General features: G+C 39.3%; 1 pseudogene; it reads left to right on the forward strand.

Annotated features, from left to right (window-relative positions):
- The first annotated feature begins 8,957 nt into the window (after nucleotides 1–8,957).
- Nucleotides 8,958–18,921, forward strand: LOC128069070 (adenylate kinase 2, mitochondrial-like; annotated as a pseudogene).
- The last annotated feature ends 6,330 nt before the right edge of the window (nucleotides 18,922–25,251 follow it).

The following is a 25,251-nucleotide window of genomic DNA, read 5'->3' on the forward strand; positions in this document are numbered from 1 at the left end:
TTCAGTGTGGAAATATAGAGACAAAAGAGAAGCCTCAACAAGGAGTTGGTCCTTGTAACATTTGGCAGGTTTCCCACTGAGAACCACTCTTAATTACCCTCCGAAGAGACAGGCATACTACCTTGCGTGTAGACGTTCTGCCATCAAACAGATGGGTCTGCACAGAGATGGGAAAAAAAAAAAAAAAACCACATATGAACATCAAACATGGCTCTTAACCATGTTATTTTCAGCTTATAGTACTTTAATGACTTTTGTACTGCCAATGCCATGGTTGCAGGCAAGAAGAGCAAATATAGCAACCACAACCACAGCAACAGTCAGGGACCAAACAAGAGGGGTTCCCATTTCAAACTATCTCTTTGACTGTTTCTTTGAATTTTAGCTAATGAAAATGCCTAAAATTTAGTGCTCTGGTACCAAGTATGGAAACTCCAGGAAGCACTTTCTTTTATACATAGACAAACACTGGCAAAGAGATTAAAGTCACCATTCTGAAGGCTGATGAGCATTTTCTAGAGGCTGATTTTTGTTTCTGAAAATAAAATTTCTACTGAAAAAATAGCTACCTAAAAAAAAAACATCTCTAGCAGTATATATCTACAAGAACTTCTAGAACTAACACACACAAAAAAGATGTCATTTTCATCACAGGGGACTGGAATGCAAAAGTAGGAATTCAGGAGATACATGCAGTAACAGGCAAGTTTGACCTTGGAGTACAAAATGAAGCAGAGCAAAGTCTAATAAATAGAGTTTTACCAAGAGAGCGCACTGGCCACAGAAAACACCGTCTTTTAACAACACAAGAGATGACTCTACACATGGACGTCACCAAATGGCCAATACCAAAGCCAGACTGATTATATTCTTTGCAGCCAAAGATGGAGAAGCTCTAGAAGTCAGCAAAAATAATAAGACCAGGAGCTCATTGTGGCTCAGATCATGAATTCCTTATTGCCAAATTCAGACTTAAATTGAAGAAAGTAGGGGAAACCACTAGACCATTCAGGTATGACCTAAATCAAATCCCTTAAAATTATGTAGTGGAAGTGACAAATAGATTCAAAGGATTAGATCTGATAGAGTGCCTGAAGAACTATGGACGGAGGTTTACGACATAGTACAGGAGGCTATGATTAAAACCATCCCCAAGAAGAAGAAATGTAAAAAAGGTAAAATGGTTGTCTGAGGAGGCCTTCCAAAAAGCTGAGAAAAGACAAGAAGCAAAAGGCAAAGGAGAAAAGGAAAGATAGACTCATTTGAATGCAGAGTTCCAAAGAATAGCAAGGAGAAATAAGAAAGCCTTTCCCAGTGATCAATGCAAAGAAACAGAGGAAAATAATAGAATGGAAAAGACTGGAGATCTCTTCCAAAAAATTAAAGATAACAAGGGAATATTTCATGCAAAGATGGGCAGAATAAAGGACAGAAATGGTATGGACCTAACAGAAGCAGAAAATATTAAGAAGAGGTGGCAAGAATACACAGAAGAACAACACAAAAAAGATCTTCATGACCAAGATAATCACGATGGTGTGATAACTCACCTACAGCCAGACATCCTGGAATGTGAAGTCAACTGGGCCTTAGGAAGCATCACGACAAACAAAACTAGTGGATGTGATGGAATTCCAGTAAGTGTTGCACTCAATATGCCAGCTAATTTGGAAAACTCAGCAGTGGCCACAGGACTGGAAAAGGTCAATTTTCATTCCAATCTCAAAGAAAGGCAATGCCAAAGAATGCTCAAATTACCGCACAGTTTCACTCATCTCACACGCTAGCAAAGTAATGCTCACAATTCTCCAAGCTAGGCTTCAACAGTAAGTACATGAACCGAGAACTGCTAGAGATTCAAACTGAATTTAGAAAAGACAGAGGAACCAGAGATCAAAATGCCAACAGCTACTGGATCATAGAAAAACAAGAGAATTCCAGAAAAACATCTAATTCTGCTTCATTGACTACACTAAATCCTTTGTGTCGATCACAACAAACTGCAGAATATTCTTAAAGAGATGAGAATACCAGACCACCTTACCTGCCTCCTGAGAAACCTGTATGCAGGTCAAGAACCAGTTAGAACCAGACATGGAACACCATACTAGTTCCAAATCAGGAAAGGAGTACGCCAAGGCTCTATATTGTCACCATGCTTTTTTAACTTACATCAAGAGTGTATCTTGCAAAATGCCAGGCTGGATGAAGCACAAGTTTGATTCATGATTGCAAGGAGAAATATCAATAACCTCAGATATGCAGATGACACCACCATTATGGCAGAAAGCAAAGAGGAACTAAAGAGCCCCTTGATGAATGTGAAACAGGAGAGTGAAAGAACTGGCTTAAAACTCAATATTCAGAAAACTAAGATCATGGTATCTGGTCCCATCACTTGATGGCAAATAGATGGGCAAACAATGGAAACAGTGACAGACTTTATTTTCTTGGGCGCCAAAATCACTGCAGATTTTGACTGCACCCAGTCAAAATTAAAAGATGTCTGCTCTTTGGAAGAAAAGCTATGACAAACATACACAGCATATTAAAAAGCAGAGACATTACTTTACTGATAAAGTCCGTATAGTCAAAGCTGTGGCTTTTCCACTAGTCATGTATGGATGTGAGAGATGAATCATAAAGAAAGCTGAATGTTGAAGAATTGATGCTTTTGAACTGTGATGTTGGAGAAGACTCTTGAGAATTCCTTGGACTGAAAGGAGGTCAAACCACTCCATCCTAAATGAAATCAGTCCTGAATATTCACTGGAAGGATTGATGCTGAAGCTGAAGCTCCAATACTTTGTCCACCTAATGTAAAGAGCCAACTCATTGGAAAAGACCCTGATGCTGGGAAAGATTGAAGGCAGGAGGAGAAGGGGATGACAGAGGCTAAGATGGATGGGTAACATCACCGACTCGATGGACATGAGTTTGAGCAAGCTCCAGGAGTTGGTGATGGACAGGGAAGCCTGGCTTGCTGCAGTCCATGGGGTCACAAAAAGTCAGACATGACTGAGTGACTGAACTGAACTGAACTGAGCAGTATGTATCATTGAAATTCAAAAAGTACCACTTGTTGGTTTAAGTTTTGACCATCAAACTTCAATACATTTCCATTTTTTTAAGAAAATGCATCATATATTAGTCAAGGAAATTTCTCACAACCTTAAATTTTTCATCTTATAAACAAAACATAAAATCAAAGCAAATTAATATTAATGAAGCACTTATTATATACATAGCACTATGCTGAGCTCTGGGATAAAGTAAGACAATGGTTCTACTATCTTTGGACTTTCCATGCAGTTGTAAAGGGCATCCATGATAAGTTATATTTCAAATTTTACAATTGTTTACTGAAAGAAATATACACAGTTTAAGGCAGCAGGAAAGATCCTTAAAGGAGGTAAAACTTAAAATTGGCTGAGAAGAGTGGGTAGAATTTACAGTCAGTGGAATACCGTGTGTGAAGTTGTTTTCTGTCCTTCATGGAGGAGATAAAGACAAGATCAAAGGCAGTGAGAATCTCCAGATAATTTATATGGCTTCTCCATGGCTTTTTGTATCTTGTTATATAGTTTTACTTAAAATATTCTCTCTATATATGTTAGTATACTGTATTGGTGTTTTCCTTTCTGGCTTACTAACACGTATATATGGAATTTAGAAAGATGATAATGATAACCCTATATGCGAGACAGCAAAAGAGACACAGGTGAAAGAACAGACTTTTGGACTCTGTGGGAGAGGGAGAGGGTGGGATGATTTGGGAGAATGGCATTGAAACATGTATACTATCATGTAAGAAACGAATCGCTAGTCTAGGTTCGATGCAGGATACAGGATGCTTGGGGCTGATGAACTGGGATGACCCAGAGAGATGATATGGGGAGGGTGGTGAGAGGGGGGTTCATGTTTGGGAACGCATATACACCCGTGGTTGATTCATGTCAATGTATGGCAAAACCAATACAGTATTGTAAATTAAAATAAAGGAAAAAAATTATTACAAAAAAAATTTTTTTAAATAAAATAAAATAGACTTCAATAAAAAAATAATAAAATTTAAATTAAAAAAAATATTCTGATAATTACCCAAATAACTAATCTTCTCAAGTGGATTTCCTGCAAAGATCCTATACATCATGCCTTGTGAGGGAGATGTTGTCTTTGTTTGCAGGGATGACCATAAAAACCTGTTGGCTTAAGTGAGCCTGGACAGTTCACGAGGTCTCACTATGCAAGTTTCTCAATCAGAAATATCTGAGGGATTTCCAGGGTCACTCCCAACACAAACACCTTGCTCATCTTGCTCTTTCAGAATTATTTACTCCCCTCCCCATCTCTAAGGAAAAGCAATTTCCATTTTCCAGCTCAGCTCAATAGCATCCAGTCTTGGAAGCTGAAATTTTAAAAATGTCTTAATTGAACCACATTATCTATTTTCCTGCTGCTCTGCTCCTCTGCTACTTCAGTTCCATTCAGGACCAGAGCTTTCCTTTTCACCAAGCCTCATAATCAATGATGTGTCCTCTGATTTTCCCAGCCTTGACTTTTTCTGACTTCTTGATTCAATAAACTTCTGCTCTGGAAAGGAACTGGCTGGCCCTTCTCAGTGGGTGTATAAATTTTAATGATCCTCTCCACTAACATTAAGCTATCAAGTTTGCCTTAATAATCAAAGTGTCTTTAAGTGTAAATGTCTCCCAGTAGGCATTTATCCTCTTTGGGGGAGGGAAACAATGGAATAGATTAAAATGTAGTCTCTTCCCTAAATGCTAGGATTGAATTCACCTGGCAGCTCCCTATGAAAACTAAAAAATAACTGCTCAACAGGCTCATGTATTATATATTTGAATAATGGGAAATGTTAAACAAAATGTCTGACTCACAGTAGGCACTCAGTAAATATTTAAAGAATTAGTAAATTAATTCCTTTCCTTTCACATGCTTATTGTAATCTTACAAAAACCCTGTTGCCTAGTAACTACTCAATGAAACTGTTCCTGATCAGATGATAGGATTATTATTTATAATTTATAAATTATGCTAAGTATATTTATAAATTATTTGCAAAATGTAGCATTCAACTTTTAACTTCCTATAGCAAATAGCGAGTCAACTGTGAATATTACACATTTAAAAAAGGTTGTGTGTGTGAGTGTGTGGTGTGTTAATTACTCAGTCATTTCCGATTCTTTGCAACCCCATGGACTGTTCCTCCAGCCCACCAGGTTCCTCTGTCCATGGAATTAGGTTATTATTCATTTATTCAAGAAATATTACTTAGTCACTCTGGCAGCATTAGTGAGCTTATGCTACAAAGATAAACAGCCTGAAAACTCAGTGGCTTAAAACAATAAATCTTTTACTCACATTATTATTGCATATGCATAAGAGGGTTCTGTGGCACTCATAAGAGGGTTCTGCTGACTGTGGACACTCACTGATCAGTTTGACAGGGATTTCATCTCACCTTATTCTTCCATAATTGCAGATGCAGAGAAAGCAGAGATAGTTATGAACCAAATACCAGTTCCTAAAGCAATTTCATGGAATGCCACATGTCACATCTGACAAAATTTTATTGGTCAAAGAAAGTCATGTGAATATGGCTGGGTTCAATAGACAAAGGTATATAACCCTCCACATTTGTAGTACCATAGGAAACAAATTGGGCTTCCCTTGTGCCTCAGTTGGTAAAGAATCCGCCTGCAATGCGGGAGACCTGGGTTTGATCCCTGGGTTGGGAAGATCCCCTGGAGAAGGGAAAGGCTACCCTCTCCAGTATTCTGGCCTGGAGAATTCCATGGACTGTATAGTCCATGGGGTCACAAAGAGTCGGACATGACTGAGAGACTTTCACTTTCAGGAACAAATCAGGATATAAAAAGTGTCTATAAAAGGTGTTGCTGAAAAGTAACACAGTCTTCTACAAGCATGCAGCAATTTACTTGGCCTGAGGCACCAAGTTACAAGGTGAACAAGATGAACTTGAGCTATTGCTGATTATTACCACTTTCTGGGAATTGGGAATCACTTTGCTTCTCTGTGTCCTCCCCACATGAAAAAATATCTGTTCAATCTACGACCGTGGATAATGGTAATGACTATGTTTACTTCACAGATGTAATCACAAAATAAACAATAATCTTTTACAATGAAGTTGAGCAGAGCAAACACTTGGGTTACTAAGGCCTAAGTGTAGAGCCTTAGATTTTCTCCTACTCATTCACCCCAACAAGGCTTACTGTAATAAATCGATATAGGAGACAAACTGTCCTTTGAACTGCCTGTGTCATGCCCCTAAGTCCCCTCCGTTTTGTTTTCATCCTCTCTACCACTCTTCCTATAACTCTAACCAGATCTGGAAGCCTGGAACTAAAACGCCTCAGTTGCCCTCCTATCTTGTCTGTGGGGATTGTCACTGAAAGCAGAGGTGCTAACAAAGAGATGCAAAGTGTGGCAAAGTGTCAAGTGCTACATCAATTTAAGAATGAGTGTTATGACAAACCCCAAGAAGTGTGTCTCTATTAAGGACAATGAGGACAGAAGAGATTTGGGAGACAAAACTTGGGTACCCTTCTGATCTGATATATATATAGCCTGCTTTCTTCTTAAGTGAAGTGAAACGAAAGTCAGTCAGTCATGTCCAACTCTCTGTGACCCCATAGACTATACAGTCCTTGGAAGTCTCCAGGCCAGAATACTGGAGTAGGTAGCCTTTCTCTTCTCCAGGGAATCTATCCAACCCAGGGATCAAACCCAAGTCTCCTGCATTGCAGTTAAATTCTTTACCAGCTGAGCCACAAAGGAAGCCCTTTTCTTAAGTATTAGGTCTAATTAAGTTTTTTCTACTTTTGTTACAAGTTTAAGCTCCCATTTTCTTTTGGGTATGATCCTTTCTATTAAAGGAATCACTTTGTTCTGAATTCCCCCCAAAAAATGCCTATCAATTTATGTTGGGCTACAAGCTGGATGGAGCAGCTAGGTTGACCTTACTTCAGTATTATTGCCTGGAGAATTGCATGGGCACTGGAGCCTGGCAGGCTACAGTCCATGGGGTCACAGAAAGTCAGACAGGGCTGACTGACAACACTTTCACTTTCATTGCAGAGCTGTTAATTAGGAAGCCAGACTTGGCTGAAGGCATTGTGCTACATTGGGAATACCATGGGATTTGAAGTCAAGCTGATACACTTCTGAGAACAGACTCTATTGCTCATCACCAAATTTTTCACTGAACTTCAGATCTTTTCATCAAAATGGAGATAATGTCATCCATCTCATATTATCAAAGGAGTAAAAACAACAACAACAAAATAAGGTAATGCAATACCATAGGAAAATGCCTAGCAGAGAGATTCCCCCTCCCTCTGTTGGTGAATTATATGGGCCCTCTTCCTGCTGTTCTTTTTCCCCCTCAGAGTATGTGATTTGTTTCATCTTTATCTATAGTTCCTGATTTTATATGAAATGTAAAAGTTATGATTATCTCAGGAAACGCTTTACTGGGTCTATAAACAGTAGCACTAAATTATAACTGATAACCAGACTCAGGATGTTATCTCTCTCTCAGGTAATTTGAATTTTGAAAGGGGATAAAGTCTTAAAGAATTGATCTCCTGTAAGCACTATACCCTGAGTCTTTTAACTTTCAAATTGTGTAACCCTGAGCTAATCACTATATATCCTTGCCCATTCTAAGCCTCATTTTTTTTTTTTTTTGTCTTGTTGTTTTTAACTTTACCATGATGAACCCAAACTTGGTTTTCTTTAAAGGTAAATTCTACCAGCCCTAACCTTCTGTAGTTTTTATTGTGAAATTTCAAGCAATAATAAAGAATGAAAATAATATTTACCAAATGCAAAACCTGGGCTATGTGATCTAAAAAATCTTTAATTATCAAAGAATTTCTGGGTCATGATTAATTTGCAAATGAGGACCTTGAGGTTTAGCAAGAGTTAAGAGGCTTGCCTCCATTACCAAGTGGAAGAGACAAACTTTAAACTCACACTCATCTGAGCAGTGGTAAAGAACCCACCTGCCAGTGCAGGGGATACAAGAGATAAGGATGCCATCCCTGAGTCAGGAAGATCCCCTGGAGTAGAAAATGGCAACTCACTCCAGTATTCTTGCCTAGAAAGTTCCATGGACAGAGGAGCCTAGCGGGCTAGAGTCCTTGAAGTTGCAAAGAGTCAGACACAACTGAACAAGCACAGGCATTTAACTCCAAAGACTTTGTTCATTTCCCCAGGAAAAACTCCTACAGTGGGAAAGTCTTTTTGCCACCTATTAAATTAAACCATTCAGTCCAGTTCAGTCACTCAGTCGTGTCTGACTCTGCGACCCCATGAACTGCAGCACGCCAAGGCCTCTCTGTCCATCACCAACTCCCGGAGTTCACGCAAACTCACATACATCATGTCAGTGATGCCATCTAGCTATCTCATCCTCTGTCATCCCCTTCTCCTCCTGCCCCCAATCCCTCCCAGCATCAGAGTCTTTTCCAATGAGTCAACTCTTCCCATGAGGTGGCCAAAGTACTGGAGTTTCAGCTTTAGCATCAGTCCTTCCAAAGAACACCCAGGACTGATCTCCTTCACAATGGACTGGTTGGATCTCCTTGCAGTCCAAGGGACTCTCAAGAGTCTTCTCCAACACCACAGTTCAAAAGCATCAATCCTTCAGTGCTCAGCTTTCTTCACAGTCCAACTCTCACATCCATACATGATCACAGGAAAAACCATAGCCTGGACTAGACAGACCTTTGTTGGTAAAGTAATGTCTCTGCTTTTGAATATGCTATCTAGGTTGGTCATAACTTTAATTCCAAGGAGTAAGTGTCTTTTAATTTCAAGGCTGCAATCACCATCTGCAGTGATTTTGGAGCCCAAAAAAATAGTCTGACATTGTTTCTGCTGTTTCCCCATCTATTTCCCACGAAGTGATGGGACCAGATGCCATGATCTTAGGAAGTCACTATTATCAAGACCGTTTGTTTTATTGCAGTTGTCTGCACACCATCATTTATAAACTCCTAGAGAGAGACATGCATACTTCAAGTTCCAGCACCTAAGAAAACTGAGGGATCAAGTGTGTTTTCAGTTGGGGTTTTCAACAGAATAGAAGACAGAAAGAGGAGGGAGAGAGAAGGGAGGAAGATAAGAAAGAGGGAAGCAATTATTTATTACTCATTATGAGCTTTGGGGATCTTGCTTTGCTGGGCTGGAATAACAGCTATCTGAAAGCTATTTCTAGATAGCCATTCTCTACTATAAGCAAGATACTGTGAAATTTATTTTGAGAACTGTTTAATTTTTTTAAACTTTAATACCTTCTCAATTCAACTTTATGACATGACACACAAGAAGGTATTTTATGCTAAAAGGAATGAAAAGCTTTTCCTCTATGCTCTTAGGTTCTGTATTTGAGACATGCAAATTAAACTGGCAAGAGACAGTTTAAGAGGAGAAAGGCATACATATTTTATGTACATGGAGACTCTACAGAAAAGGGTGAAAACCCAAAGAAGTGTTTAGCTGAGGGCTTATCTATCATTTTGAAAAGAGCAACGGGGTGTGGGATGAGCAGTGAGAGGCTTCGGAGGCCACCAACGTGCCTGAGGCAACACCAACTCAAGAGTATCCCAAGGTACCCGGGCCACCTGGAGCCGGCAAGATTTCCCAGGCACCCAAATCTACTGAAAACTTCTGTGTCTCCCATTTGGCTACTGGGGACATGCTAAGGGTCTTCTAGCTCAGATCTGGGAGAAAAGCTGAAGGCAACTATGGATGCTGGAAAACTGATGAGTGATGAAACAGCCACAGAGCTCATTGAGAAGAATTGGGAGATCTCTCCATGCAGAGATAATATTCTTCTAGATGGCTTCTCTCAGACTGTGAGGCAGGCAGAAAGGCTTGGTGACTTCACCAAGAAGAGGAGAGAAGCTTGATTCTGTGATTGAGTTCAGCATCCCAGGCTCTATGCTAATCCAGAGACTCACAGGAAGGCCCCCAGAATGGACATTCCTACACAAAGAGTTCAATCCCCTAAAGGCATCCATGAAAGATGGTATCACAGAGGAACCCTTGATCCTCAGATCACATGATAATTCAATTCAGTTCAGTCGCTCAGTCGTGTCCGACTCTTTGTGACCCCATGAATCGCAGCACACCAGGCCTCCCTGTCCATCACCAACTCCTGGAGTTCACTCAGATTCATGTCCATCGAGTCCGTGATGCCATCCAGCCATCTCATCTTCTGTTGTCCCCTTCTCCTCCTGCTCCCAATCCCTCCCAGCATCAGAGTCTTTTCCAATGAGTCAGCTCTTCACATGAGGTGGCCAAAGTACTGGAGTTTCAGCTTTAGCATCATTCCTTCCAAAGAAATCCCAGGGCTGATCTCCTTCAGAATAGACTGGTTGGATCTCCTTGTAGTCCAAGGGACTCTAAAGAGTCTTCTCCAACACCACAGTTCAAAAGCATCAATTCTTTGGCGCTCAGCCTTCTTCACAGTCCAACTCTCACATCCATGCATGACCACAGGAAAAACCATAGCCTTGACTAGACAGACCTTAGTCAGCAAACTAATGTCTCTGCTTTTGAATACACTATATATAGGTTGGTCATAACTTTTCTTCCAAGGAGTAAGCGTCTTTTAATTTCATGGCTGCAGTCACCATCTGCAGTGATTTTGGAGCCCAAAAAAAATAGTTTGACACTGTTTCCACTGTTTCCCCATCTATTTCCCATGAAGTGATGGGGCCGGATGCCATGATCTTCATTTTCTGAATGTTGAGCTTTAAGCCAACTTTTTCACTCTCCACTTTCACTTTCATCAAGAGGCTTTTTAGTTCCTCTTCACTTTTTGCCATAAGGGTGGTGTCATCTGCCTATCTAAGGTTACTGATATTTCTCCTGGCAATCTTGATTCCAGCTTTTGTTTCTTCCAGTCCAGCATTTCTCATGATGTACTCTGCAGAGAAGTTAAATAAGCAGGGTGACAATATACAGCCTTGACGTGCTCCTTTTCCTATTTGGAACCAGTCTGTTGTTCCATGTCCAGTTCTAACTGTTGCTTCCTGACCTGCATACAAATTTCTTAAGAGGCCTGTCAGGTGGTCTGGTATTCCCATCTCTCTCAGAATTTTCCACAGTTTATTGTAATCCACACAATCAAAGGCTTTGGCATAGTCAATAAAGCAGAAAGAGATGTTTTTCTGATACTCTCTTGCTTTTTCCATGATCCAGCAGATGTTCACAATTTGATCTCTGCTTCCTCTGCTTTTTCTAAAACCAGCTTGAACATCAGGAAGTTCACGGTTCACGTATTGCTGAAGCCTGGCTTGGAGAATTTTGAGCACTACTTTACTAGCATGTGAGATGAGTGCAATTGTGCAGTAGTTTGAGCATTCTTTGGCATTGCCTTTCTTTGGAATTGGAATGAAAACTGACCTTTTCCAGTCCTGTGAGTTTTTTAAACTTGCTGAGTTTTCCAAATTAGCTGGCATATTGAGTGTAGCACTTTCACAGCATCAATCTTTCAGGATTTGAAATAGCTCAACTGGAATTCCATCACCTCCACTAGCTTTGTTCATAGTGATCCTTCCTAAGGCCCACTTGACTTCACATTCCAGGATGTCTGGCTCCAGATGAGTGATCACACCATCATGATTATCTGGGTCATGAAGATCTTTTTTGTATAGTTCTTCTCTGTATTCTTGCCACCTCTTCTTAATATCTTCTGCTTCTGTTAGGTCCATACCATTTCTGTCCTTTATTGAGGCCATCTTTGCATGAAATATTCCCTTGGTATCTCTAATTTTCTTGAAGAGATCTCTAGTCTTTCCCATTCTGTTTTTTTCCTCTATTTATTTGCATTGATTGCTGAAGAAGGCTTTCTTATCTCTTCTTGCTATTCTCTGGAAGTCTGCATTCAGATGCTTATATCTTTCCTTTTCTCCTTTGCTTTTTGCTTCTCTTCTTTTCACAGCTATTTGTAAGGCCTCCCCAGACCTTTTTTGCTTTTTTTGCATTTTTTGCATTTCTTTTCCATGGGGATGGTCTTGATCCCTGTCTCCTGTACAATGTCACGAACCTCATTCCATAGTTCATCAGGCACTCTATCTATCAGTTTTAGGCCCTTAAACCTATTTCTCACTTCCACTGTATAATCATAAGGGATTTGATTTAGGTCATACCTGAATGGCCTAACGGTTTTCCCTACTTTCTTCAATTTAAGTCTGAATTTGGTAATAAGGAGTTCATGATCTGAGCCACAGTCAGCTCCTGGTCAAGGCCTTGAAAATCCACCCTGAGACCTACCACAGTGAGACCATCCATCGGTGGAGTAAGACAGTAAAGGGGCTCCACTCTGCCATCCACGCATCCCAGACCCATGATGTCCTGTTTGCAGCATCCTAGCAGCATTGTCCAAAGCCACATCCCAGAAACAGAAGGCCAGGCAGGACCGCATCGCTGCTCATCACCTCATGGCCTGGTCTCTGCCCATAGGTGCTGTGCAGAGGGGAGGGTGATCAGGGTAAGCCTGGAGGGGAGGAGATGGAGGGCACAAGACAGGAAGAGCAGCCATGCTGCGGTGAATCAATTCCTTTCATGAAGCCGGAGTCTTAAAAATGTATAGACAAAGGGGAAAACTGATTTTTAAAAACAGTATCTGGAGGGTATAGGTAGAAATGGAGATATAGCATTATTTGTAAGGAATCACATTTTCGTTTACTCTGGACTGGTGACAATATTTCACAAAGCCAGTACCCTAAGACTTCAGCTTTTATCAAAGCCTCCTGCCAACCCAGGTATGCAGGAAGTCCCACTGTCGCCTTGCCATCCTGTAGCTTGGATCAGGGCGGAAGTTGACTACTAACCCTGGTTCCCCATAGCATGTGATCAAAATGTTATCTTCACACTGGAAAGGGACACAGAGTGTGTTCCAGGGACAGTGGCTCAACTAATCAAGTTTACTGGCTTCAGGAGGCAGGTGGGACAGGCTGGTGTCTCTCCCTTCCCAACTCAGCACTGATTTACCAGCCCACCTGCCCTCGTGGGTAAGCTCACAGCAACCACCCAGCACACATCACAGCCCTACACTCTTGCCTTCTTCCATCCATGTCGTGCAAAAGGATCCTTTTTAATAAATGAGCAAGTATCCTAAGCAACATCATCCAAAGACTGTCCTTTTCATCCTCAAATCCTGTGACTGACATCACTCAACAGCCCTAGGATGCATCATTTTCAAGGAGGCATTTTCTTAACTGTCCTAATGCTGCCTTGTTTGGCCCCTAAATCAATAAAGTGTGCCAGAAGTTTATGTAAAATTTTTTTAAAAAGAGCAATAAGTTGTGGAAGATGACTAGGAAATGTATAAGTAAGGGTTGTTTACTAAGAGGCATCCTACAGACTCATTTCAGTGCTATCTCAGGTATTCCTGATACGGGAGAGGGAACACCTTTACAAATGGAAATGCATATTACCATTGTAAGGGGAAATTTATGTCCTGCTCTCAGGCAGGAGGATGGAGGGCAACAAGCTTGTGTTTGCCGTTTTCCAATTGCCTTCGGCTCAAAATAATCCCTATGCCAAAATGACATTTTTTTGGAGGGTGGAATATTCTGATCCCCTTCAATGCCAATAAGGTTTTGGAATATTTAAAAGAACAACAAAATCTCTTAGAAAGTCTAGAAAGGATGGGTATAAGGAAATGCCCTCATTCTCTGTTGGTTGCTATGTTGAGTATACAATTTATGTATCAATGCTATTTAAAATAATATATCCCCCAATTTAGCCACCCTACTTCCTGGAATATATTTAGAGGCAATAACCAGATATATGCACAAAAATGTGTCTATATATTTGTTAATCAGTCAATTTTATAATAGCAATAAACTAGGGGGGGAAACTAAATGTACATCTACATATGAATGAATAGATAAAGTATTATGGCCAAACTATGAACCAGGTATCTACAATATAGATTTTTATTTAATGGCATGACAGATGTTTTTGTCATATCATCTAGTGAAAACTGGTTATAGAATATATATCTATATACAGCATGACAATATAAATTTTAAGTTAATAATATCTGTCTATGTAATGTTATAGAGAGATATCTATTTTCACCAACAGCTAGCCACACCAAGAACTGGAGTGGGTTGCCATTTCCTTTTCCAGTGAATAACAATGGAATACTATAAAGTTTTGGGCTTCCCAGGTGGCACTAGTGGTAAAGAGCCCACCTACCTAGGCAGAAGACATAAAAAACATAGTTTTGATCCCTGGATAGGAAAGATCTCCTGGAGGAGGGCATGGCAACCCACTCCAGTATTTTTGCCTGGAGAATCCCAGGGACAGGGGAGCGTGGTGGGCTACAGTCCATGGGGTCGCAGAGTCAGACACAACTGAGATGACCTAGCATGCACGTATGCACTGTAAAAGATTTAGGTATGTTCTCGATATCAACAAGAACTTGAAATATTGCCACTATATAACCCACAACTCTGAAAAATAGATCAATTTCACAGTACATGTCCACAGAGAGTGGGCAGAGTGTCAGAACGATGGGGAAAAGTCTTGATCTTCAGCTCCATTCTCTTTTCTAGTGAGTTTGCATGCATGTGCCTGCTAAGTTGCTTCAGTTGTGTCTGACTCTTGTGACAATATGGGCTCTAGCCCACCAGGTGCCTCTGCCCATAGGATTCTCCAGGCAAGAATAAGGAGTTGGTTGCCATGCCCTCCTCCAGGGGATCTTCCCAACTCAGGGATGGAACCCGAGTCTCCTGTGGCTGCTCCCTTGCCCATGGATTCTTTACCACTGAGCCACTGGGGAAGCCCTCTAGTAAGTTTATAGAATATCAAGTAAACTCCCATCACATGGATTAATCAAATGTTTTACTCTTAAATGAAAGTCCAGGAACTTTGCTAGTGGTCCAGTGGTTAAGACTCTGAGCTCCCAGTGCAGAGGACTCGGGTTCAATCCATGATCAGGGAACTAAACCCCACACGCTGCAACTAAGAGTTTGCATGCCACAACTAAAAATCCTGCATCCCACTACTCACCTGGTGCAGCCAAATAGATAAATATTAGAAAAAAACAAGTCTAATATAGTGGTTTCCAACATTGCTCTTCAACTAGGATGTGATTCTTATCTTGTGATGCATTTTGAAAAAGTTGATCTCTCTGTGATGACAATGGTGTGAAAAACATTTACCTACTCCTTGGGGTTGTAAGTAGGAAATCGAAAAACAACAGCAATAGCATTAAAAAGTCATTCCAAATTTTATTTGTAAGAGTGGAATTGTTTAAGTGTTTTGTAAAACCTCGTTTATATGCCAGCCTACAGGAAGGTTTAATTTTCTCCCTGATGTTTGCCCTGGATCTCAGGAGTGGTCCTACGTCCTTCGCTGTCATTTTATATGTGTGTGTTCAGTCGCTCAGTTATAACTGACTCTTTGCAACTTCATGGACTGTAGCCCGCCTGGCTCCTCTGTCCATGGAATTTTCCAGGCAAGAATATTGGAGTGGGTTGCCATTTCCTACTCGAGGGGATCTTCCTGACCCAGGGTTGGAACCCACGTCTCCTACATTGACAGCTGGGTGCCACCTGGGAAACCCAGCATAGAAATTCAGGTTGAAGACCCCAAAACAAATGGTCAGGCTCAGAAACATTCAGTCAGGTTACCTATTTTATTTCTTTTAAACAAAATTAGATCTTTACAAGAATATCAACATCATACTTCTTAAAGCCACAGAAACTTGAGAGCTGAAATGCACCATGTGCTCAACATGTGCTCAGCTGCTTTAGTCACGACCGACTCTTTGTGACCCCATGGACCGTACCCCTCCAGGCGCCTCCATTTGTGGGATTTCCCAGGCAAGAATACTGGAGTGAGTTGCCATGTCCTTCTCCAGGGGATCTTCCCCACCCAGGATCAAACCTGCGTCTCCTGTGGCTCCTCCACTGGCAGGCAAATTCTTTACAACTGAGCCACCAGGGAGGCCGTGGAGTCTCAGAAATTTATGGTGGTGCTTGCTTCGGCAGAACATATAATAAAAATTTATAGTAAATGAGACGTCAATGTAAAGTGTAAATCTCAGAAGAACTTCTTTGCCATTGCACAAGTCCCAGTTATCTTCCACAATACCCTCTTATTGAGTCACTTTTTCCTAAAATAAGTATTAATAATTTCTGTCCTCACCCTTTACGTCAGCACTTCCAGAATTTCTCGTCCTGGAATTTTATCCTTGTCCATGCCCTCCCCGATGCAGGGTTGAACCATCACAGCACAATCAGAGTAAATCTTCCCCTCAATTGGTTGTTCCTGTCAAGCTGTTGTTAGCAGAGTGAGCCTGTTTTTCTCTGTCTCCCTTAGTCACTGTGAAATGAAAACAATATGAGATCCTCGCTGGTTTCCATTACTCTGCTTTCTTCATTCTGAAACAATGTATTGCTTTTCTGACATATAGAGCTCCCGTGGAAAGCATGTATGCCTATACCTTAAACTTCTTTTGGCCATTTGTTCTTGCTGCTCAGTCATTAAGTTGTGTCTATCTGTAACCCCATGATCTGCAGCACATCAGGCTTCCCTGTCCTTCAATATCTCGAGGAGTTTGCTCAAATTCATGTCCACTGAGTCAGTGATGCTATCTAACCTATCTTATCCTCTGCCGCCCACTTTTCCTTTTGCCTTCAATCTTTCCCAGCATCATGATATAAGGCAGTTCAATTCCGAGGCATATATTGACTTAAACTAGTTGTTTAGTAATCTCATCTATTTTTGTGGAAGGTTTTATATAATTTAACTGACATTTAACTCTCCTTTCCCAAACATTGTTTTAATAGGACAAGAATCTTTGGGGGCAATTTTAAATTGATTCAAAATACTTTACATTTTAATAATTAAACAGTACTTTCCACAAACTGAATTTAGGATCTTGCCCTAGTCTCTGAAGAAAAATCCTCAGAGGAATTTAATTAAAGATAACCTATTTCCCATATATTACATAAAATTTAATTAAAGAATCAGTCTCTGCTTTTGACTCAAAGGGATTGGGCCAAAAGAATTAAAAACCCACATATGTTAAAACAAAAAAAATTCTAAAACTTGATGCTTTGTATTCACCAGAAAACTACATTTTTTTCTCTCTTTTGATATACATTATCAAAATAAAACCATTCAGGGCAGTAGACCAATTTCACATTACTATTACAATATCAATACCACGTGGTATTGTTGTTGAGTCCTTTGTTGTCAGTTTAAATATGAAGAAATTGGGCTTCCCTAGTGGCTAGGTGGTAAAGAATCTGCATGCTAATGCAGGAGACACAGGTGTGATCCCTTATTCAGGAAGATCTCACTTGCCAGGGAGCAACTGTCTGTGCCCCACACTACTGAGCCTGCGCGCTAGAGGCCGGGAGCACCCACCGAGCTCCACCGCGGCTACCGAGGACCATCTGCCCGAGATCCCCGCTCTGCAGCAAGAGACGCGCCCACGGCGAGAAGCCGCACCCCGCAGCTCGAGCGCAGCCCCAGCCCCTGGCAAGAGAGGAAGCTTGCACAGCAACGAAGACCCACCAGTGCCAAAAACAAACAAATAGAATATTTAAAATATACATAAATATGAAGAAATCAAGATCAAATTGGATCGGTGAGTTGGCTAAAGTCACCAGTACACACAGCAGAACTAGAGATTTCTAATGTAAGACCGGTAATCCTCCCATTACGTCGGTACCCAAGAGAGTCACCTACGATGAGAAAGTGGTCTGTAATATTTGTCCGGATGGGACTCCACAGTATATGAGCCAGCCAACAGTATAGATTCTAACTCACTGTCATCTGAGTTACAAGTTTAATCATCAGGTCTCTTGGTCTGCACCCAAAACAACTTAACTACCTTGAGCTACTTATTCACTCTACTTCTTTACTCCCCTGCCACGTCAGTTTCTAAATGTTCAAATACTTTTCAGTTTCATCTCTCAATATAACCAGCTTTCTAACTCCTTTGTAAATTAAACCTTCAGATGCTGTATCTCATTCTAGCAGTTCTCATATCCATGCAGTGTTTCTTTCCAAAGAATATACTATCCGTTGCAGTCTTAACCTGACCGTGAACTTGAGTAGGGGGAAAGATGATACTTACTTCTTTAAAATATATACAAATTTCTGCATATCTGAATATGTGCAAGTCCTTAAATTTTAATAATTGTTTGACGGAAGATTTTTATTTTTCCAAAAGCACTTAATTTCATATCAGTTGTAAGCCAGTGTTCATCATGGTAGGAATATTGGGGAGCTGGAGAGAAAGAAAGCATTGCTCAATGCATATACAAAAGAAGAAGTAAAAGAAAGAAAGGCAGAGGAATACATTTTTCACTTATTGAAAAACATTTTTTGAGCACCTACTGTGTGAGATACCAAGTATTACCTGATAGAACACTTAAAAGAATGCAAATTACTTTCAAAAACATTGCCTAATTCAATAGTAATTAATAAAATCTGAATACTTACTAATGAATAAAATATTTTAATGTTACCTTATTAGAGTTTCTAGATTCACAATTGATAATGACTAAAGTTTGCAAAAAGTAATTGCTAAAGTTGAGCTCTTGAAACTGGATCCTGGCAAACAATTCTCAGAGGTATAAGGTACAGCTGTGCATTCAAACTTAAAATCACTACATCAGCTAATTTTAGACTATACTTATCAGTAATAATGGTATGTCATTGTTCTCATTTCTTCATTCTATATTACCCATGATTCCTGCTGTGACAGCTAAATTGTTCTCAAATTTACCATAGTCAAAAAAGTTTAAATTACACATGTGTATGGTATTGTTTCTAGAACTTAAGAAAATTGACGATGATGATGATGGAGAGCTTACTCCTGACTTTTGACAAGTTTAGATTGAACTACAGCCAAAAAAGATTTTCAAAGTATATAATAACAGCACTTTTTAGATATACAAGGAAACAACTTTTATCACATTTTATGAAGTCCTCATAAACTTGGAATAAACTGGATATTAATTATATGTATATATATTTTATGCTACTATTATATTTATTACGCTTTTGAGACTGTTTTAATGAACATAGCAGAATAGTAACCTAAAAGACTCAAATTTCCCATCTTATGTTTCATGCAGAGAGGTTAGCCAATACTAAGACTAGTTTCACTCAACTTTGGTTGGTTAATTACTTGTTTTGCTCACCAGCTGCACACTATTTGAGGGTAATATATGTGAAAATAAGAAAATAAAGACAGGATTGTAAATGAAGTCCAACTGCTCATGTTTTTCCCCTGTCCCATGATACCTCTCATCAAAATCTACTTATTTTATTTGGGCTTATTCAACTGGTAAAAAATCAGAAATAATAACATCTGAGAGTTTTACTTACTGTGATTATAAACATATAAAGATTTCCTATTTAATCTTCCCAATAATCCTTACAAATAGGGAACAGTTTTTTTCCACCTAAAGAGAGTCAAAGAAATTATTTGACAAAAGGATAAAGAGCTCAGTTTCAATATTGAATCTATTTGACTTAAAAATCCATTGTCCTTCCTCACTATTAGTCTAGTTTTGACACAAGAGATCAACCACGAAGGTAGTTCAATAATTCAGATGTGGAAGAAATTGTGGCTAGACTACACCAGTCAAGTTGGAAAGACAGAGAATAAGGGAAGGATGATGGCTCATCATATGGGGTTTCTAAAAATATTTCAGCATGACTCAAAGTAGGGTAAGGCTCAGTATACCTCAGTGACCTCCCAGAAGTCTGTAATGCAATTTGATTCAAGAAATATGGTTGCTAATTATTGCCCTGATCCCACTTTCCAATCCAAATTACAGCCTGACATGTACTCAAAAGCTTGTTGCATATAATAAGACTATTTAAATGCCACAGTGGATATTATTGCTTCTTTTTTTGTTCATTTCAAAACAGTTTTTTAAATAAGCCTATAAAAATGTATACACATTACATATTAGGCTTGTGAAATAAGCAAAGTCCACTATTTTATCATTTATTTCAAGTATGCTTTCAGCAGATTTTCTGAAGTGGAAATTCTTACCTTTTAATTTGTTCTTTTTCTCTCTTATTTATTCTAAACTTATTCTCAATTTCACAAAAACCATTCCTGAATGGTCTATTAAGCCAATAACAATTTATCTTGTAGTGGTGTAAGTCATGTACCTGGTACTGTTTTAGCCCCCAGGGAAACAGAAGTGAATAAGATGTGGTAGTTGCCCACTGGAAACTCACAGTCTCTTAGAGAGCCTGGTAAATAAATTCAATACAACGAGGTGAGGTCCTTGTATAGATTCTCAGATGCACAATGCGGGAGAAAGGAGAAAGGAGCCACTTGCTTCTTATTCCTGTAATCTTTGCTCTTAAAGCTAGAATTGGCTTTTGATTCTCATATATTACAACTGCTAAGCTAAATTGACTTTGCACATTAATCTGATCACACCTTCCTAGTTTGAATTATATTAACAGTCTCCCATCATATAAATTAGAACATCTGACCAAGATAGAAGTCTGTATAAATTCTAGTCCTTCACTACCTTTCATTTCTCTTTACACTAAACTAAATACCATCAGTTTTGCCATATCACAAAAATATCTTAAAGGCTCTTCCTCTTTCTCCTAGCTAACTCCTAGTTAAATTTTCTGATGACTCTCTTTTTTCCTAATATCCTCTTAATTTTAGCTCAAGATTTGCATTCTCCAGGAATTCTTCCTGACCCTAGAGCATGATTTCAGTGCACATAACTTGTGCTCCCAAAGCAGCATGATTATAAGGTTAACACTAAATTGTTGAATTAGTTTTCTATGCTGCATAGTAAATTACCACAAACTTAGCAGTTTAAAACAACTTAAAATAATTTCACATTTATCTAACATTTCCTGTGGATTAGGATTCTGGGCACAGCTAAATTGCAGGAATACAATCAAGGTGTCAGTAGTCAGTAAGTACTGGGTTCTCAATGGGAAGTTCAATGTGGACTTCAAATGCTTACATCTATACTTCAGGCAAAAATGATACCTTTTAAGAGGTCAGAGAATCTACAATCTGAACTTGCCTTTACAGTACAATAAAGAGGTTCGAGTTTGAAATGTAGTTACAGTGAGATAATGTCAGTAGAGTAGATGCAGTCAACACAAGTAATTAATTTCTTTGATTTGGCCTAAAAATGTGTACAACAGTAGCTGTGACATCACCTGACTTAAATCTATACCCAGGAAGCAGGACTGAATACCATGGCTCCAGGGATTTCATTCACAGCTGGTGAGACCACTTGAAAAACTTTCATAGAGCTGAATGCATCAAATCATTGACTATAATTCACAATAGATACACTAGGGTCTCTCCTCTCATGACTGACCTAATGGATGCAGCTGTAACACAGCAGTGATGCCACCGTTTCTTCAGGTGAAGCTTATATAGGTATGCAGCACAAAGTAGTCCGGGACCAAGCAAGTACCTTGTGACGCACATGTGCAGTGCTGTAAATGATCTCAGCCGTTACATAGCCATTATTTACAAACCTGGGGTGAGAGAGTCTGAACACACCATCTTGTCTACAATTGTTCTTTCTCTGCAGGCAGCTAGGAGCCATCTTTTGTCCTTCAAAATTCTCTATCAAGGTAACTAATTCATAAATGGGAATATCTAGCCATGGTGACAGGCATAATAATGAGGAAGAGGAGGGTGGATGGAGGTAATAATGAATTCTTCCTGGTTAGTCATAAGTCATTAGTTGATAACCATTGATTATGTCAATGGTAAAAAAATGATTAAAAACAAAAAGTTGTCCAATGTGTTCAGAAAGAATTACTCTGCTCTCTGCCTACAACATAGCATCAAAAAAAAAAAAAAAAAATCTTTTCATAAGAAATAGTAATAATACCATGCATTTACTGCACAATTACTGGACATACTCAGAGTTAATCAGATATTATCTACTTTAGTTCTCTTTACTAATTATGAGGTATTTTTTACTGCAAATTTACAGATTAAGTACAGTCATTATTATGGCATTTTTGCTCACCAGCCTACCACCTCCATTCCTCAGAATGACAGCAGCCACTGGAACACAACTTTCATTCCTGGTGTGACCTCATGGATCAATTGAACCTTGTTCTCAAATAATTGTGAATTATTGTGATTATGATTTTGACTTGTTTGCTGGTTAGCTGGCAGATTCACTCTGAGATTTGCCTTTATTTGCAACCCCTTGGAACTCTGTCAGGGCTAGAACAGCCTCTTGGTAAGAACTTTTCAAAAATATTTTAAAATGTGTATTATAACAGCCACCTGTGGCAAGGTAGAGACGATGGGTCAAGATATTCTAAAACAGGACTAAAAGACTGAGGAAAATGAGGCTAAGAAGAAGATACATGGGGAAATGAGGGCTTTTCGCATCAGAGAGCAACATCATGCTCAGGGACGAATATAGGCCCATAAAAGTCCTCAAGGGATCGTGGACTCAACTTCTGGCAGATATATTAGCAGTGAATAAGCAGAAGAAAAAGGCTGAGGCGGAGTTATAACTGCTCTGGCTAAGGATTGGAGTGCTATAACTCAGAACCAATCTACAAAGAATGAGAGTAGTTTTTGCTTTATTTGTTTTTCTTTTTGCCTTCAGGAGTTTAAAGAAATCTCTGTCAGGTCATTGGCTGACTGCTAAGCTAATGGACTGGAGACTCCATAACATCATGACAGGAAATACTGTCTTGCAAAATAGTTTGGAAAAGTCACTGAAAAGTCTGGATGACTGCAGACAAAAAAAGCAACAGAGCAAACTTGCTGGGAGTGGATGGAGGAGGGAGGATCTGAATTTTAGTTATTACATTGTAATATTCAAATTCTCCAGTTTTTAAACAAAACAATTATGAGACAAGGACAATAGAGCTCATTAACAAGAATCAACAGAGAAGGCACTGGCACCCCACTCCAGTACTCTTGCCTGGAGAATATCATGGATGGAGGAGCCTGGAAGGCTGCAGTCCATGGGGTTGCTGAGGGTCAGACACAACTGAGCGACTTCACTTTCACTTTTCACTTTCATGCATTGGAGAAGGAAATGGCAACCCACTCCAGCGTTCTTGCCTGGAGAATCCCAGGGATGGGGAAGCCTGGTAGGCTTTCGTCTATGGGGCCACACAGAATTGGACACGACTGAAGCGACTTAGCAGCAGCAGCAGCAACAAGAATCAAAGAAATTTCAGAAACCATTCTCAAGGAAGCAAAGACATTGGACTTACAACTGTCTTAAACATGCTCAAAGAGCTAAAGAAAACCATGGACAAAAATCAAAGGAAAATAGGAAAACTATTACAGAATATACTAATCTTTATCACTAATAGAGCATTTCAATTTGTTGTGTAGTCACTAGGTTGGTGCCCAACACTTCTGTGATTCCATAGAATGTAGCCTGCCAGGCTCCTCTATCCATGAGATTTCCCAGATGGTATGGGGAGCGAGGAGGGAGGGGTTCAGGATGGGGAACACGTGTATACCTGTGGCAGATTCATGTTGATGTATGGCAAAACCAATACAATATTGTAAAGTAATTAACCTCCAATTAAAATAAATTTATATATTAAAAATTTTTTTTATTTTTTATTTTTTTTAATTTTAATTTTTACTTTTTTATTTTATTTTACAATACTGTATTGGTTTTGCCATACATTGACATGAATCCACCACGAGTGTACATGAGTTCCCAAACATGAAACCCCCCCTCCCACCTTCCACCCCATATCATCTCTCTGGATCAAAAATAAAAATAAAAGGCACAGAAAACAAAAAAACAGAATACTGATGTGAGTTGCCATTTCCTTGTCCAAGGGATCGTCCCAATCCAAGAATCAAACCCAGGTCACCTACACTGGCAGGAGGATTCTTTACTACTGAGCCACCAGAGAAGAATATCAATGAAGACCTACAAATTATTAAAAAGAGCCAAATAAATATGCTAGAGTTGAGACATACAAAACTGAAATGAAAATCTCATTACAAGAGCCCAATAAGAGATTTGGGCAGGCAAAAGAATCAACAAACTTGAGGATAGGTCAATTGAAACTATCTAGACTGAGGAGAAGAAAGATAAAAGAATGAAGACAAATGGATAGTTAAAAGGAAATGGGAATGGAATCAAAATGATACACTAGAAAAAGTCAGTTAGAAAAACAGAAAGCATTAATGAAAATTCAGGAACAAAAAAGATATAAGAAAGCAAATAGAAAAATGTCAGAAGTCCTCTCTTTTTAGTAATTACTGTAAATATACATTGAAACACAATTCAATGCACTAAAAAGCAGAATAGGCCTATTGTTAAATATTGTCTCTGAAGATATTCAAATATCCAACAAGTCCATGAAAAGAGGCCCAACATCCTTAGTCATTCGGAGAAGGTAATGGCACCCCACTCCAGTACTCTTGCCTGGAGAATCCCAGGGACATGGGAGCCTGGTGGGCTACTGTCTATGGGATCGCATAGAGTCGGACACAACTGAAGCAATTTAGCAGCAGCAGCATCTTTAGTCATTAAGCAAATACAATTCAAAACCATAATAAGATACCACTTCACACCCAGTAGAACAACTACAAAAGAAATGGGAAATAGCAAGCATTAGTGAAAATGTGGAAAAACTGGGACTTTTCTTATTACTGGTGGGAATGTAAAATTATGCAGCTATTGCAGAAAACAGTTTAGTCATTCCTATTTAAACAAAGAATTACCTTGTGTTCCAGCAATTTCACTTCTGAGTGTGTACCCAAGAGAAATGAAAACAGGTGTTCAAACAAAAACTTGCACATGAATGTTCATAGCAGCCCTATAGCCAAATCAAGGAAATGACCCAAAGATCCATCAACTGATTAATGAATATGCCAAACATGGGATATTCAGATAATGGAATATCATTCAGCCATAAAAAGGAATGAAGTACTTATACATATTACAGAATGAATGAACCTTGTAAACATTAGGCTAAGTGAAAGAAACCAGAGGCAAAAGCCAACATGTGTGATTCCATTTACATAAATATTAACAATAAGCAAATCCATAGAGACAGGAAGCAGATTAGTGGTTGCAAAGGCTTGGAGGTAGAAGGTGTTGAACACAAATGCCAAATATATGTGAAGTTTCCTATTGGAGTGATGAAAAAATATTCTGGAACTAAATAGTAGGGATAGTTGTACAACTTTGTAAA

This window comes from Budorcas taxicolor, chromosome 25 (genome assembly GCF_023091745.1).
Source record: "Budorcas taxicolor isolate Tak-1 chromosome 25, Takin1.1, whole genome shotgun sequence".
In the NCBI taxonomy this organism is placed as follows: Eukaryota; Metazoa; Chordata; class Mammalia; order Artiodactyla; family Bovidae; genus Budorcas; species Budorcas taxicolor.